A 17,455-nucleotide genomic window follows, 5' to 3' on the forward strand; every position below is an offset into this window, starting at 1 on the left:
CTAGAGAGTGTCAATGGTAGGGAGGAATCAAAGTCGTGGAACCGGTAGAGCAGAGGAGTGTGGAGACAACCGGCACACGGTGCAAGGAGGCGCAGATCAAAGGCTGAGAGCGTGGTGGGTAGGTCAGCGATAGCTTTAGGGCGGTGGAGAGAAGGAGCTCTCCACTGTTGTCGGCGACCGGCGCCTCCTCTGCATGTCTCAAGCTTGGATCATAACGAGTGCCGCCTTCGTAATGCTTGCCTCTTCTATGGTGACGACAGTGAAGGAATGAGCCAAGACAGAGAGAAGAGGACCTTGTGATGCTACTTAGGTTACTGCAACCACTAAACTACATATTCTTTCGTGTTAAAGCGACATGTGGAAGTTATGCTAGTTAAAACCGCCTTATAAACCACTAAGGAGACGAAAAGAAACCCTTACCGTCAGTTACGTGGTTCAGGGACGAGAATCGAGAGTCAGACGTCTAGCATCGGGGCCCAAAACCTGCCTTGCCACGACGGTGATGAGCAGTCGACCACAGCGCGTCGCCTCCTTCCTAGCTGCAAGCTCTGGACACTGGTGGAGAAACCATCTTTCGTCGGTCGGCCGATTTCCACAATAGTCCCGGATGCAATAAAAACCGGGGCTAAAGATGATCTTTAGTCCCGGTTCAAAAGGGTAACGGGCATATTTGATCTTTAGTCCCGGTTTGTGTTACCAACCGGGACTAAAGATCATCTTTAGTCCCGGTTCGAATGCTGTCAGTGCCTGTCAGGCCCCCCCGGGATCTTTAGTCCCGGTTGGTAACACCAACCGGGACTAAAGATCCCCCTATATATATGTCTTCTTCCTCCTCCAGCTGCCCGACCAAGCTTCAAAATTTCTTCAAAAAAGAGGGGAGGTCATGCCAAAATTTCTATTGAATTTATTTTGGTGATTACATACAAATCGGAGGTGCCTAAGAGGTTTGCAACTTCATCCTCCAATGTTTTTTTTTGTCATACTACATTTGCACCTATGTTTTGCACACTTTTTTTGTCTCCAAAATTTAGTTGTAAGTTGATGAGAGAGAAAATGTGTGTGGGGAAGAAAGAATATATAGAAATTTAGTTCATTTGCTAAACAAGGTTTTATAAAATAGTTGAGAAGGAAAACTCTAGTGAAAGTTAATCTTAAATAATAGAAAACAAACTAAAATGAAAATTAAAAGAAGTAAAACACATTAAAATTAGTTTAAAACTTTACAAATAGTTTTTAAGAATTATTTGGTGTAATATTTTATGATTTTTGTATGAATAAAGATATCTTATAATTATTGTATGACTGTCATTATTGTAAGAATAATTATTTGTGTACGGTTTTTTTGACTCATGTAGATGGATCGGCAATGGATGTACGCTGACCGGCGGTCCAAAGAGTTTATTGACGGCGTGCACTATTTTTTGAGAGTGGCCGAAGCTAACAGGCAAAGGGGTTTTATTTGTTGTCCATGCAATAAGTGTAAGAATCGGAAGGAGTATTCTGCATCCAGGACTATTCATTTCCACTTGTTTGAGTCGGGGTTCATGCCAAGCTATAATTGTTGGACATCCCACGGAGAGCAAGGTGTTGAAATGGAAGAAGATGAAGTGGAAGACGACAATATTCCGGACTTTGCTCAGTATGTTGGATTTGAAGGAAATCAAACGGGCGAGGAGGAAATAGCTGCTGATGGTAACGACGTTGCGGATGATCTTGGTCAGATGTTGCAGGACGCCAGGGAGGACTGCGAAAGTGAAAAGGAGGCCCATAAATTGGACAAGATGTTGGAGGACCATAGAACTTCGTTGTACCCAGGTTGCGAGCAGGGGCACAAAAAGTTGGATACCACTCTGGAGTTGTTGCAATGGAAGGCAAAAAATGGGGTTAGTGACAAGGCATTTGGCGATTTATTGAAACTCGTCAAGAACATTCTTCCGGGGGGAAACAAATTGCCCGAGACAACGTACGAGGCTAAGAAGATAGTCTGCCCGTTAGGACTGGAAGTTCATAAGATTCACGCATGTCCGAACGATTGTATCCTATATCGCGGTGAGGAGTATGAGAACCTAGAAGCATGCCCTGTTTGCAAAGCACTACGATACAAGATTAGACGGGACGATCCAGGAGAAGTTGACGGGCAGCTAACAAAGAAGAGAATTCCTGCTAAGGTGATGTGGTATTTCCCTATAATACCACGGCTAAGGCGTTTGTTCAGGAACAAGGGGAATGCTAGAATGTTGCGATGGCACGCTGAAGAGCGTCAACAGGACGGGATGCTGAGACACCCCGCCGATGGTTCGCAGTGGCGAAACATCGACAGAAAATTTAAAGAATTTGGAAAGGATGCACGAAACATACGGTTTGGTTTGAGTACGGATGGCATGAATCCTTTTGGAGAGATGAGCAGCGGCCATAGCACTTGGCCCATTACGATGTGTATCTACAACCTCCCCCCTGGCTATGCATGAAGAGGAAGTACATAATGATGCCGATTATTATTCAAGGCCCCAAGCAACCTGGTAACGACATCGACGTGTACCTAAGACCACTGGTCGAAGATCTTAAACAGTTGTGGAAGAAGGAAGGTGTCCCCGTGTGGGACGAGGACAAACATGAGGAGTTTAACCTACGAGCGCTGCTGTTCGTAACCATCAATGATTGGCCTGCACTTAGCAACCTATCCGGACAGTCCAACAAGGGGTACAAGGCTAGCACTCACTGTATGGATGAAACAGAAAGTACATATCTTAAGCACTGTAGGAAGGTTGTATACATGGGTCATCGTCGATTCCTTGCAGCAAACCACCCGGTACGGAAGAAAGGCAAGCACTTCGAACATAAGGCCGACCACCGTACGAAGCCTAAACATCACAGCGGGAAAACAGTGTTTGCTATGGTTAAAGATCTTAAAGTAGTGTTCGGAAAGGGGCCTGGAAGCCAGCATATAGAGAGCGAAGATGGTCACGCGGCGATGTGGAAAAAGAACTCTATATTTTAGGAGTTACCATATTATGAATTCTTGGACGTACGCCACGCAATCGACGTGATGCACCTCACTAAGAACCTTTGTGTAAACCTTCTTGGCTTCCTAGGTGTATACAGAAAGTCGAAAGATACACTGGAAGCACGTAATGATCTGAAGCATATGGAACAACGCGGCGACCTTCACCAGGAACCAAAGGAGAAAGGAAGCCATTACTTGAGTCCAGCCAGCTACACTCTTAGCAAGGCAGAGAAGGAAAGTATGTTTGAATGCTTGGAGAGCATAAAGGTACCGTCTGGATACTCCACGAATATCAAGCGAATAATAAGCACGAAGGAGAAGAAGTTCACAAACCTAAAGTCTCATGACTATCACGTGTTGATGACACAACTGCTACCAGTTGTAATAAGGGGTATCCTTCCAGACAATGTCCGGGCAACAATAACAAAGCTATGTGCATTCATGAATGCAATTTCGCAGAAGGTCATCGATCCGGATAGATTAGAAGCCCTTCAGAATGAAGTGGTGCAATGTCTCGTCAGTTTTGAGTTGATATTTCCACCTTCATTTTTCAATATAATGACGCATCTGCTTTGTCACCTTGTGAAAGAGATCCGTATTCTCGGGCCTATGTACCTACACAACATGTTTCCTTTCGAGAGGTACATGGGCGTTCTGAAGAAGTATGTTCGTAACCGTGCTCGTCCAGAGGCAAGCATCGCCAAGGGTTATGGAACAGAGGAGGTCATCGAATTTTGCGTAGAATTTATCGAAGACCTTCGCCCAATCGGGGTACCTGAATCACGCCATGAAGGGAGACTACGGGGAAAGGGAACTCTCGGAAGGAAAGCAATAACGACGGTAGACAACAATTTATTCCGTAAAGCCCATTTCACTGTTCTGCAACACTCTTCATTGGTAGCTCCTTACATCGAGGAGCACTTGGCTCTAGTTCGCGCCAGGAACATCGGTAAGTCCGATGCATGGATTACACGGCATCACATTGATACTTTCCCCGCGTGGCTACGACAACATCTCATGGGTAACGAGTCGATCAACCAACAACTTGCCTTCCTGGCGAGGGGACCGTCTGGGTCGATCGCGACATTCCAGGGATATGAGATCAATGGGTACACATTCTACACGAGAGCCCAAGACATGAAGAGCACGAACCAAAACAGCGCTGTTCGTGTCGATGCCATGGGACACGATGGAACAACTGCCACGTATTACGGTGCCATCGAGGACATATGGGAACTTGACTATGGTCCTCTCAAGGTTCCTCTGTTCCGGTGCCAATGGGTTAGGTTGACTGGTGGAGGCGTAATGATTGATGACAGTGGGATGACAACTGTTGACCTTAACAAGGTTGGATACTCGGACGAACCTTTTGTCCTTGCCAATGATGTAACGCAAGTTTTTTTCGTGAAGGACATGTCTAGCAAAGGAAAGAAGGGCAGAGGGCCTGATGAGCCTAAGCGTCAAGTGGTTCTCCCAGGCAAAAGAAAAATCGTCGGAGTTGAGGACAAGACTGACGAGGATTACGATCAGTTGGATGGGCAACCCCCTTTCACGGTGACGATTGACCCTAGCATCCTCCTATCAAATGAAGACACCCCTTACTCACGCGGCGATCACAAGGAGGGAACAATAGTGAGGAGAAAGTACGTGCGGTCAACCGTCACTGCCGATGTAATGCCGTAATTATTGTGTACACGATGTAAACTATTTTGGATGTATTGATTATCCATATAAATCAATTTATGTATGGCATATGTTAATTACGCACGATTATTAGAGGTTTCAACAAGTTTAAATCATGTATATGCTAGTTATATGTGATACTTACAATTTTTAAAAGTTTTAAATCACACAGGTGGCAATTTCATATGTATGTTAATTTCATATGTGATACTTACAATTTTTAAAAGTTTTTCACAATTTAATTTACTATCTTTCATATGCTACTTATATATGACTATTCGAATTTTTAAAAGGTTTAAATCATGCATGTGGCATTTACATATGTTAATTAGAGTTTTTAGCATTTAATTTAATATAATTCCTACGCTAAGTACATATGATGATTACAATTTTTATTAATTTTAAATCATGCAGTATGTACATACATATCTTAATTAGAGTTTTTACCAATATAATAATATCATTCATATATATGCTAAGTATATATGATTATTGGAATTTTTATTAATTATAAGTCATATATTTTACAATTTATCCACTTAATTTATTACAGACAAAAATAATTTTTTGAAGTAATTGTCATTAATCTTTGTACTTTAAATAATGTTAATGCATTAACTTCTATTTTATAAACACATATGTAAGCGAAAATCATATGCAGTGCTATAATCTTTAGTCCCGGTTCTTAACCCTAACCGGGTTTAAAAAGAATTTCGAAATAGCGGGAAAAGATATTTACTCCCGGTTGTTGAGAACAACCGGGACTAAAGATATCTTTAGTCCCGGTTGTTAAGAACAACCGGGAGTAAATATCTTTTCTTTAGTCCCGGTTGTTCTCAACAACCGGGACTAAAGATATCTTTAGTCCCGGTTGTTCTCAACAACCGGGAGTAAAGATCCAGGGGTATATATATTCCCGGTGCGCCCTCGTCTTCTTCACCAACACTTAGACGTTTTCGGCCGATCGATCTCTCTCGGCCTCTCTCCTTCGCCGCCACTGCCTAGGGCAAATCCCCGCGCCGACGCCGCCGTCGTCTCGAGCTCGTCGTCCTCGCCGCCGCCTCCGCCTCCTCCGCTGCCGCCGCATCTCTGGGGTGAGAGCCGCCGCCGCCAGATCTCCCTTCATGCATCTCGATCTCTCCGATCTCGATCTCTCTCCGTCGCGCCGCCCGCCACGAGGCGCCGCGCCACGACGACGACGCGCCACGCCGCCGCCTTCGCCGCCGCGCAACGCCGCCGCCGCATGCCAACGCCACGCCGCCGCCGCCGTCGCCACACCGCCGCCGCCTTCGCCGCCGCGCGCGCAAAGCCGCCGCCGCCACGCCACGCCGCCGCCGCCACGGCCTCGCAACGCCACGCCGCCGCCGCCGTCGCCACGCCGCCGCCGCCGCCGCCACGCCGCCGCGCTAACCGCCGCCCCGATGCTGCCACACCGCCGTTAACGAACGAGAACGAGAACGATCGAACGAACGAGAGCGGGAACGAACACGTCAACGTACGTTGCCGCGAGAACGTGAACGAGAACGAGAACGATCGAACGAACGAGAGCGAGAACGAGAACGATCGAACGAAGACAATTAAGCGAGAACGAGGGAACGAACGTGAATGAGAACGAGCGAACGAACGTGAACGTGAAATGCAATATATATATATATATATATATATATATATATATATATATATATATATATATATATATATATGTTACTTCGCATTTATCCTAATACATCTTTTTGTATCTTGCAGAAAAGACGTGTTGTCGGAGTCGTCTGTCAAGCCTGAGTGGAAGAGCTAGCCCTAGAAGGAATTGGAGCAGGCAAGTGACGTAATAATATAAATGATTGTTATATTTGTAATGCAATTAATTAAGATTATTAGACCTGTAATTAGACTTATCATATAAGATTGTGTAGTGTTCTAATATATTAGAGTTTTAATATAAGATTATTTTATTGCAAATTAGACTTAGTATGACATTATTGACTACGGAATTGGTGCGACTCCTAGCAATTGACTATTGTAGTCTTAATTAGACTTAGCATATACGCACGAAACACTTAGCATATACATGACTATTTTAGTCTTAGCATGTAATATTATTTGAGTTTTAATATAAGATTATTTTATTTGTAATTAGACTTAGTATATAATTATTTACTAGCTAGGGTTGTATAATATACGTCACCTAGACTTAGCTTATATCACGATTTGTAATTAGACTTAGCACGTAAGGTTGTGTAGGGTTCTAATGTACGACATTTACACTTAGCATACATGACTTAGATTGTTAAAACATAAATGTCTCGTGACTTAGCAGATGTTTCTTGTATCAACAGATGGCTGACCGTGATGAGGAACAGATATTGTACGATACAATCGCGGAGGGAAGCAGCCAGTACTGGAATGAAGAAGAGGGGAACGAGGATCCAAACCAGTACTTGAACGAGGAAGGGAATGTGGAGAGGGATGCGGAGGGGAACCAGCAGGGGCACGTGGAAAGGGATGTGGAGGGGAACCAGGAGGAGGAGGCTAGTGGTAGTCAACCCTCCGTTGGACAGAAGAGGGCACGCGGGCAACGAGGTGCAGCGAAGAAGCTTGAGGGTCGACACATCATAACGGAAGTGGAAGAAGATGGACGTCCTAGTGCCCCGGCCGAAGCCGCCAAGAACTATGTACGTCACAGCAGTTGGGTTGTGCGGGATAACGTGCCTGTCAGTACGGTGTACTGGCGAAGAACAAGGGCACGCGGAGATCATGAGAGCTTTGTCCCAGATTCGGAGAAAGAGATGCTGTGGACCACAATGCTCGAGACATTCACCCTTCCTGCGGGTACAGAGGACAAAGTGAAAAGGTGGACTCTGAAGAAAATGGCAGAACAGTTTCAGAGCTTCAAGGGAGATCTGTACCAGAAGTATATACTGAAGGGGCAGACACCGAACTTCGACACATTCCCAAAGCTAAGGGATCACTGGGACGAGTTCGTTGCATATAAGACAGGTGAACAAGGGCAGGCGATGATGGAAAGAAACAAAGAAAATGCCACCAAGAAGATGTACCATCACCACTTGGGGTCAGGAGGCTATAGCGTCACGATGCCGAAGTGGGAGCAGATGGAGGCTAGCTTGATTGAGAGGGGTATCGAACCGGCAACAGCCAATTGGCCAGAACGATCGAAGTTCTGGTACTATGCTCACGGTGGAACGCTCAACCCAGCTGATGGCTCACTGGTCTTCGGCGATCAGATACGAGAGGCTGCGCGACGACTAACAGATGCAGTGGAAGCCTCCTCTCAGGGCACGTTCCGACCAGACAGAGATAGGGACGAGCTGACACTCGCCCTGCAGACTCCAGAGCATCCAGGACGAACACGAGGGAAAGGGGTGATTCCTTGGAAGATTGGTTTCAAGGAGGACATCCACACGTACAGGAGTTGGATGAGGAGCAAGAGAGATACCGAGGCGAAGATTGCAGACCTAGAGTTCCGGGTATCGAGCTACGAACTCAACATGCAAGAGGAGGTGGCAAGGAAGGTTGATGAACGCATGGCCGCACATCGGTCCCATGATCCCCAGCCGACCATTCCTCCTGCAATGGTGAGCCCGTCAAGAAACCGTAGCAGCTGCGCCTCAACAGGGCAGGTAGGATCACAGAGCATGGACGCCATGCAAACACAGGACGAATCGACCTGTCCCGTTGATGACATCACTCAGCGGACACCATGTGAGCTGCATATGCCTTTCAAGAACTTATCAATAAAGGTAAGATTTAGCCATTCCGCTAGTTGCTGCTTATATATGTTGATTACTAATAAATAATCTCTCACAACATGAAGGTGGCGTCGGGCATGGCCATCCCAACGGACCCTTCAGGTACTTACCACTGCAGGCCGATTCCAGCAGGCTACTCGAAGGTCGAAGTTGAGTTGGTCCAAGGCGCGTACGAGGACCTCGAGCTGGATTACCCTGGAGGAGACGGTGAGACGCATCTACGAGACACATGCCATGCCATTATTCTATGGCGCAGGCGGTACATCATCCTCCCTGGGCGACAAGCGGCGTCTCGTGCACCATCTCCTCCGGCTCCGCCATCTCCTCCTCAGGATCCTGCACCGTCTCCTCCTCATGCTCCGCCAGCACCGTCTCCACCTCAGGCTCCAGCATCGACTCCTCTTCAGGATCCTACACCGACTCCTCCTCGTGCTCCTACACCTACTCCCCCGCAAGCTCCTCTTCCGGCACCTTCAAAGTCAAGGGCCCCCCCATCTCCACCGCCTGCCCACACAAAGGCAACGAAGAAGGCGAAAGTTGACGCCGCCAAGAACAAGGACCCGGGGTACGATTGCACGCAAGAGGAGCTTGACGCTTACGTTGCATCAGAAGTCAAGAGACAATTCAAGCCTCGAAGTCCAGAAAAGAAGATTCCTATAGACCCCAGTGTCAGGAACTTCTTCAGGGGTATGTCTGCATCTGTCAAGGAGGCCATCAAGCTATCGGACTATGAGCGAACGCTGAAGAAAGCATCTTCTGGAAAGTCCAAACCAGTCCCTCAGCTTGGAGAGCAACCAAACCAGGAGATCGAGCCGTTGGTGACCGGTAAAGAAATGACGATAGAACAATTTATTACTGACACCGGTCTAACTACGGATCAATTGCTAGGAGTCACACCAATCGAAAAGGCGGAAGTGAAATACATGTACGAACTCGGTAAACCGCTTGTCAAGCCTGAGCTGCTGCAGTCCCTACCCACACAAATGTACAAGTTCCATCAGCTGTACATGGAGATGAGCGCCACCGGTAGAGAGATGATCGGAGCGAGGATCAGGGACACGGACTTCTTGCAAGGAGATGACATTCTCTGGATCAATTTCAGGGGAATCTACGAACTATACCAGCTGGACGCCCTCGACGTCTCTATTATGAGTTGCTGGATTTTGTAAGTATATCGTTCAGTTAGATTTCTTACTATACGTCTCCTTTAATTAATTGGGTCCTTGTATATAAGTAGACTATAGAAAATAATATACTCCCTTTTATCGTTGTAGAATGGAGATTCAAAGGGCCCGACGGCGGAGGGTTTTCGATACTGGATTCATCGACCCTCGGAAAGTAAACGTCACAATGCTCGACCAATATCCACAAGAAACAGAGGACAATCTCGTCCATCTCCTGAAGGCGCAGCATTACAAGACGTTCATACTGTTGCCATACAACACAGAGTTAGTTTAATTTTACTGTCTTCCTACATACCAAATTTCATTCCCGTACGAACTTGCTAAATGTTTCATATGTAATGCATCCCACGCACATTGCAGATTCCACTGGGTGCTTTTACTCTTCGACCTGGAGGCCTGCACCGTCAACGTATATGACTCAATGGATAAAAAAGAGTCTACGTTTGACAAGGTTTTCGAACTTATAGACAGGTACCGTCATAAGTTCCTTTGTTAATTAAGAAAATCTTGTTATGTTAATTGCTACTACGAATCATAGCTTTAAACTCCATGTAGGGCTTGGTATCGGTTCCGTCATTTGGTCCGCGGCAAATGGAGAGAAAGACTTAGGCGGAAGTTCAAATTTCCTGTGAGTACACATGCTCTACATTTATATTTCTTCGATTCAAATACATACAAGTGTATATTAATTAGATCTCTCGTTGTTTGTCATTTATTTGTAGTGCGCAAAGCAAAAGCAGGGAACTAACTTGTGCGGCTATTACGTGTGCGAGTATTGCCACTGCCTTGCAGACCAAATCATCACCACAAGAGAGCTCGATGTACGTACAAATAAATTCAAAATTTCATTACGTAGCGATTTCTTGTTTAATTTCTAATCAATTTCATACATTCATATAGTTTATTCGCATGAGGGATAACCTGACCACACACAAGGAATTTATCGTGGCGGTTCAAGAACAACTCATGGGATTCATCAACGAAGAAATCCTTGATCCCAAGGGTGAATTCTACTACGACGGAAACACAATTCACCGGTCCTTAGCTTCTGAGCTAGCAGCGAGTACTACTACGTCGAAATCGTAGCTAGCTAGGACATATAATGGATTGTAATTAATACATGACTACATATGTTTCTATATGCATGTGTACACATTTTCTATAATATAAATATATTTTGGTCATATATATATATATATATATATATATATATATATATATATATATATATATATATATATATATATATATATATATATATATATATATGTATATATATATGTATATGTATGTATTGAATCATATATATGCATGGTTTATATATATATATAAACCATGCAGCAACAGGGCCATGAAAAAAAAAAGGTCAGCTCGATCTTTAGTCCCGGTTGGTGTTACCAACCGGGACTAAAGATCGATCTTTAGTCCCGGTTATTTCACCCGGGACTAAAGATAGCGATCTTTAGTCCCGGATTGGTACTCTCGGTTTGGGAACCGGGACTAAAGGGGGGTTACAAACCGGGACTACAAAGGGTTTCTCCACCAGTGGGAAAAGCGTAGTCGGCTTCACACCATCCGAGCTTCCGGCCATCAGGCCATGCATGCATCGATCTGCTTCCATCTAGCGTGCTTGAATAATCGAGATTAGCTCGAAAGGACACTACTCGCTACTGTGCCAGCGGCCCATGACAGGCCGCGGTGACAACATGGCCAAAAACAACAACGTGAAAGGTGAAACCAAACTCAGAACCTCTGCAGTTGAAAAAAATAACTGGAAAGCTGATACCAAAGCACCCACCGTACGTATCTTCTCAATGTCAATGGTATCTTGGGGAACACGCTCAATAAGCCGATTAGTATTTGCAAAAATGGAAGCTTCTCAAAACTTGTGTGATTTAATTACAGGTACATACGTACTGATCCGCTTTGTGCAGTTGCTGTTGTTATTTTGTTCTGAAATGTGATACAAAGGCAAGCTGCTGCGGGTGCTCGTGCTCCCGGGACCGGCTCCTCTGTCTTTGGCATCATAAGTCAGGAAAGCACAGTAATTTAAGTCTTACGCTACAGTGCAAAACAGTAAAAGTTATTGTATAGAGGTACTTTGCACCGTACTATACCGATTGATCTCGTTCGTTTACTTTGAATGACTAAAAATACCTCCAAAGTCATGCTAGTGTAGCTCTCTGACTACACTTTACACAGGATTTCATTCCCTCCCGCTCTCACTTGAGCTGCCCAGTGGACTGCTCTGATTCGTTGGACTTGGAGTAGGCAGTATGGCAAGGCCGTCTCCCGTTGAGGCGAGCGGTGGTCCGGTGATGGGAGACATCACCGGCGCCGGAGGAGAGCACCGCCTCCAAATGCCGCCGGCTCACGGCGGCGGCCGGCAAGGGCGGCAGGTAGTTGCCGCGCCGGAGAAGTGGCTGAATCGCTTCGTCCGCGTGGTGGCGCTGATGGAGAGGACGGGCAACGCGCTCGGCACGCTGGCCTTCACCTGGGCTACTGTCATCCTGCTCGGCGGCTACCCCACCGTGCTCGACTCGAAGAACGACTATTGGTTCACGACAGTCATTGTATTCATAGAAGCCGCAAGGTATGCAACTATACTAGGCTATTCCTAACCCAACACACTGGATATAGTTTCCATAAACTCCACATAATTAAAAAACTAGTACTAGATGCTAGATGTTGTATAGAAACCATCATTTATTTACTTGTCACATCACTTTTCATCCTAGGTGGTAACTTATTTAATGCTATGGATACCATCCTAATCATTGGGTTGAGAATAGCCTTATGGTCTTTAGTTCCTAATTTTTTTTCCAAAAACATCACATCAAATCTTTGGATATATGCATGGACAGTAAAGAGATCTCAACATTAAATATAGATAAAAATAAAAAACTACTTGCACAATTTGCAATGGAAATCGCGGGATGAATCTTTTGAGCCTAATTGGTCCATGACTAGCTATAAGTGCTACAGTAACCCACATTTGCTAATGACGGCTTAATTAGGCTCAAAAGATTCGTCTCGCGGTTTTCAGGCGAGTTATGAAATTAGTTTTTTCATTCGTGTCTGAAAACCCCTTCCGACATCCGATCAAACATCCGATGTGACATCCAAAAATTTTCTTTTCGCGAACTAAACACACGCTATGTATATGTGATTTTGTTTAGCTTACGCCAGTATCGGTGAGGACATATTACGTGAAAACGAGCTAAGAGTTAATAATTCGTGAAAATAGTACCTAAAGGTTTTATATATTCATAAAAAAATTACTTGAGTTTGATGTATATGAAATACATTCTTATCAAAACTCAACTTTATATGGGAGTAAAAAAAGATAAATTTCAGGTGAATAGTAACAGTGTACTATTCATCTGAAATTTGTCATTTCTGTTTCTTTCAAATGAAGTTGAGTTTGGACCTGACATTTGGTAAGATTCTACACCTATCTTAATTTTTTCATAAATTTACAAAACTTTTATATATGATTTTCACGAATTTTCAACACTCGTTTTTACATGATATTTCTTCATGCGTGTTATATTACTAGCAGTACAGCAGTATGGGATATGAACACTGTTTTTTCTTTTCTTTTTTTTTTCGAGAGGACAAGCACGGGTAAAAAAAATTCCCTCGAGAGAACGTCTCATCTTTTCAAATTCAAATTCAATATGCACAAGTTAAAATGGAAAGGATAAATTGGACTGTAAATAGTGCACTTACTTGCCAGTTTAGTTATGTCTATGTTTGGATTATGGCCATTTCTAGCCGGGCCCCTTTTTTTTTGCAATTTTGTATTATTTTTTACAACAAATTGGCTAGTCTTTATTTGGTTTGCTACTAAAGTTACTTCTTAACATTTAAATCTAAGCCAAATAATTTGGCAAGGTACTTCCTCCGTTTCATATCATAAGGCTTTCTATCTAGATTCATTATGCTAGAAAGCCTTATAATATGAAACGGGGGAATAGTTTTTTTCTTTCTACAAGCAAAACAAATAACAAATATTTTGTCATCGCCTTTTTTTCTTTTTTTTTTGCTTGGTTGAGATTGGCTACAAACTTACCGTTCATATTACCCCCTCGATTTTTTAATTTGTACTCCAATACCTGCAGTGTTGTCAGGCTAGTATTATATGGTTTTGGTTTAACCCTTTCTTTAATTACACCATACTCGTGCTTCAGGATGTTCAGCAGCGACAAATCCGATTACCAGTTGTTCTTCCGAGCAAGAGGTGCTTTCAGATTCCTTGGTGGCAACGGACTGATCGTGATCGTATTCTTTTGGGATGCACTGGCAATGCTGGGCATGGCTGCTTCGAACTTGCATCTCTGGGCACTACTGTTACTTTCAATCTTGTTAATACTGGTACTAGTTGCGTTTGGACAGTTTCTACGAGCAGCTCGAAGGTCACAGAGCTGTAACTGGCCATGCCGTGCGCTCTCTCAATGGAGCCCCGTTTTTGCAATCCTACTGCTGGCTTCCCCCATACTTCACTATTACCATCGGAATATGCACAAAATCATTTTCAAGAACTCATTTACCTTGTGGATACCGTACGCAGTTCTCTCTGCGATTGTGCTCCTAGTGACAATCAGCAGGCTGCGGTTCCCAAATAGCAAACACGTCTTTTGGCGTCAGTTTATTCTAAACTCATGCATGTTTGCTGCAATAGTGATGCTGGTTCTCATGTTTGATCCAGACTCTCGATTAGAGATGATCGTGATCGATATATGTGCTGCAATCATACTGTCATTTGGCAACTTACATATCCCAGCAGCACTCGTGCGTGTCAGCCTCGCGGGGTATCGCCTTGCAGAACATAACTACTTCGGTGTTGATGACCAAAAAAATTTTGGTGAATCTCTAACCATCTTCTATAGCATGGTGCTTGGCCAAGGAATACTTTACATCGTTGCAGGCATACTGGAGGTCTTCTCGTTCATCCCTCGGAGAACCCTCGTCCGCCGTGGTGGATTCACAGGCCAATGGGGAGTTGAATCTGTCAATCTGTACTACACATACGCCTTCGAGAAAAACATGGAAGGAGGTGTATTTGCTGCAAAGAGGATCAGCCTCAGCAACTTTGCCATGGATTCTATAAATTCTGACTTGTCCAAGAAACAGCTGTATGGGATCCGGATGATGCACATTTTTCTGCAGAGAGATCCGACCAGGGCACAGCTACTGGAGAAACTGACCACTTCAACGCAGACCATGGCAAGGTTAATCAGCATGTTGGGCTGGACTAGCAGAAATGATCATACAACTATCAGGTTATATGCCGCCAAGGTAACTGCCGAGCTTGCAAAGAGCCTCCGAGTTGTAACTGTCCCTGGGACGATGTACCTTGTTTCTACACTCCTGGATACTGACAGAAAACCAAAAAGAAGACACCCGCTTCTGGATGAAGATGATGATCGAGATCCTTTATTTGTTGATACAGTAGAAAGTCAGGAGAAAAGCCAGGATGCAGCTGGTGATCAAGGGCAAAAACAAGGGTCAGCTGGGGACACTGATATCATGCTGAAAACACCAACCCGATCAACGCACTTGAACAACCCAAGATCCACATACAAATGTTGGGAGGGGATATCAGAGTGCTAGTCAATTCCCAAGGAGCAACCACTGACAGACGATGATCTTCTTCCTGCACTAGGCATGTCAATTGTTTATAGCCTTGCTGGTTGTGATCAAAATAACTCTGTGGAAATCGACAGAGTAACTGACCTGATCCCCAAAATCATTGGATTCACAAGCTTCACAAGTGCAACAGTGAATTCCGAAGAACAGAAGGTTCTCTTAAAGTCATCACTAAAGGTGTTGCAGAGGCTCACAAGCATTGAAGGAGAAATTGGCATAACACTAAGGCACAAGATATCAAAACATCCCTTCCTGTTGAGAAACCTTGCAGAGATCTTGGGTGACAACAGCATAACACCAGAATTAAGGAAGCTCGTGGCAGAAATCCTCAGAAACCTTGCCATTGACAGAGATGCAAGGCAGGAGATTGGGCAAATACAGGTGCTCATTACCAGGCTGATGAAGGCATTCCTCAATTGCAACGGACCATCTAGTACAAATGCTGATTGCTTGCTGCCAAAGGTCGCTGGGCAAGCATTGGCAATGCTAGCATCAGAAAATGTGGATAACTGCTTGGTTATGTCGAAGGAACCAGAGTTCATTAACAAACTAAGAAATATGATCCTAATCCATGATGATAATAAATACATATATGTGGCAGCAAGCTTGTTACGTAATCTATGCATGCATGCTCAACCCGAGCTCATGGAATCAGACCTAAAGGGACTATCTCACATCTTGCCAGCGGTAAGCCCTGATAATCTTGGTGTATAGCATTATTAGAGGTGTTTAGCATGCTGTATCATTTGTACATTTGGTATCTGTTAGTTATTGTCAAAATTTATCTTTTCTTTTTTTTTCTTTTGTAAAAGTTGACATCTATTTACTACTTCCTCCGTTTCATATTATAAGACTTTCTAGTTAATGAATCATCTATATAAATATGGGCAATGCTAGAAAGTCTTATAACCTGAAACGGAGATAGTACTAAACTATATAAGTATAACTACAGTTTGTCCAACTATGTTTATCATGCTACATGACATTGTTGATTCCACTACAGGTGTTGGAAAGAATAATGGATGCTGAAGGACCAGAACTAGAAATCCTCATTGGACTTAGTTCACAGATATGCAAAGTCCTTCCTGAAGAATTTTCCCAAGAACTAGAGCACAGACAGATTAAGCGAAGATTCATTGAGAGGCTAGTGGACTTACTGAATGCAAACATGAAACCAAGTGCTCATTGCCCTGGGATCCGGAGGGTGATACTTGAGCAATCCATATACATGATGGAGTGCAATTCTCACTATGCCAATTGTTTCAATGAATACCAGATGATGGACGCACTGTCAATTGTAGAATTGACGTCCTCAAGGGCTGAGAACTACATGGTTTTCTTGGGTGACGCAGGCTTCATGGAATGCAGAAAACCTCTCTTGGCTCTAGTGGACAGGACAAAAGAACTGATGGGTCGTCAGTGGCTGCAAGGCATCAACAGTGCCTACTGAAAAAAATATATAAAATGATTTTGCATCTACATTCAAAAGACCATGCATATTGTTAGTGCAGGGTAAATAAAGTGATCCTGCATTTACATCCAGAAAACACATATTGCTAGAAAGAGCATACATTTACCTTTAAGATGATCAAAGGGTATTGTATCTGTACCTCATTAACCTTGCACTGTAATCCATTTGCTACTGATGATTTATCCAATTATCATTTGTTGGAGTGGACAAATTGCAACTCCTATCCCACTCCCACGTTCTAGCGTGGCATCGATTATTTCCATAAAATTTCTGTGGTTTATTTGACACCTAAAAATTGGGTTTACTGCCCTATTGATTAACCCCATTCAATACAAGTCAGTACTCAGTAGCAGCCCATAACTCACCTACTATGGCTGAGAAATTCAGACCATGACAATGCGCAACTTATGGAGTACAATATTCCTCTTTCTTGTTCTGTGGACAGAGCAACAATGTTGATTAATGTGAGCTCGACTCCTATTGGAGTTACAGGACAGAGCAACAAGCTTGATTAATGGATCACAGCACCAAGATCACACATGGCAAATCAAGCTTCATCCAAACCTCTCTTACCAGGCAGAATTGGAGTTACAGGAAATGGGCATAATACAAGACCTAATGCCTCCGCAGACCAGAGAGAGCTCCTATACCCAAAAGCTCAAGTTTCCACTGCAAATGCTTATCAGCTCCTAAC

The 17,455-nt window shown here is 44.0% G+C and overlaps 1 pseudogene; it reads left to right on the forward strand.

Moving 5' to 3' along the window:
• The first annotated feature begins 11,914 nt into the window (after window positions 1-11,914).
• On the forward strand, window positions 11,915-16,819 carry LOC136357465 (uncharacterized; annotated as a pseudogene).
• The last annotated feature ends 636 nt before the right edge of the window (window positions 16,820-17,455 follow it).

This window comes from Oryza sativa, chromosome 7 (genome assembly GCF_034140825.1).
Source record: "Oryza sativa Japonica Group chromosome 7, ASM3414082v1".
NCBI classification, from domain to species: domain Eukaryota; kingdom Viridiplantae; phylum Streptophyta; class Magnoliopsida; order Poales; family Poaceae; genus Oryza; species Oryza sativa.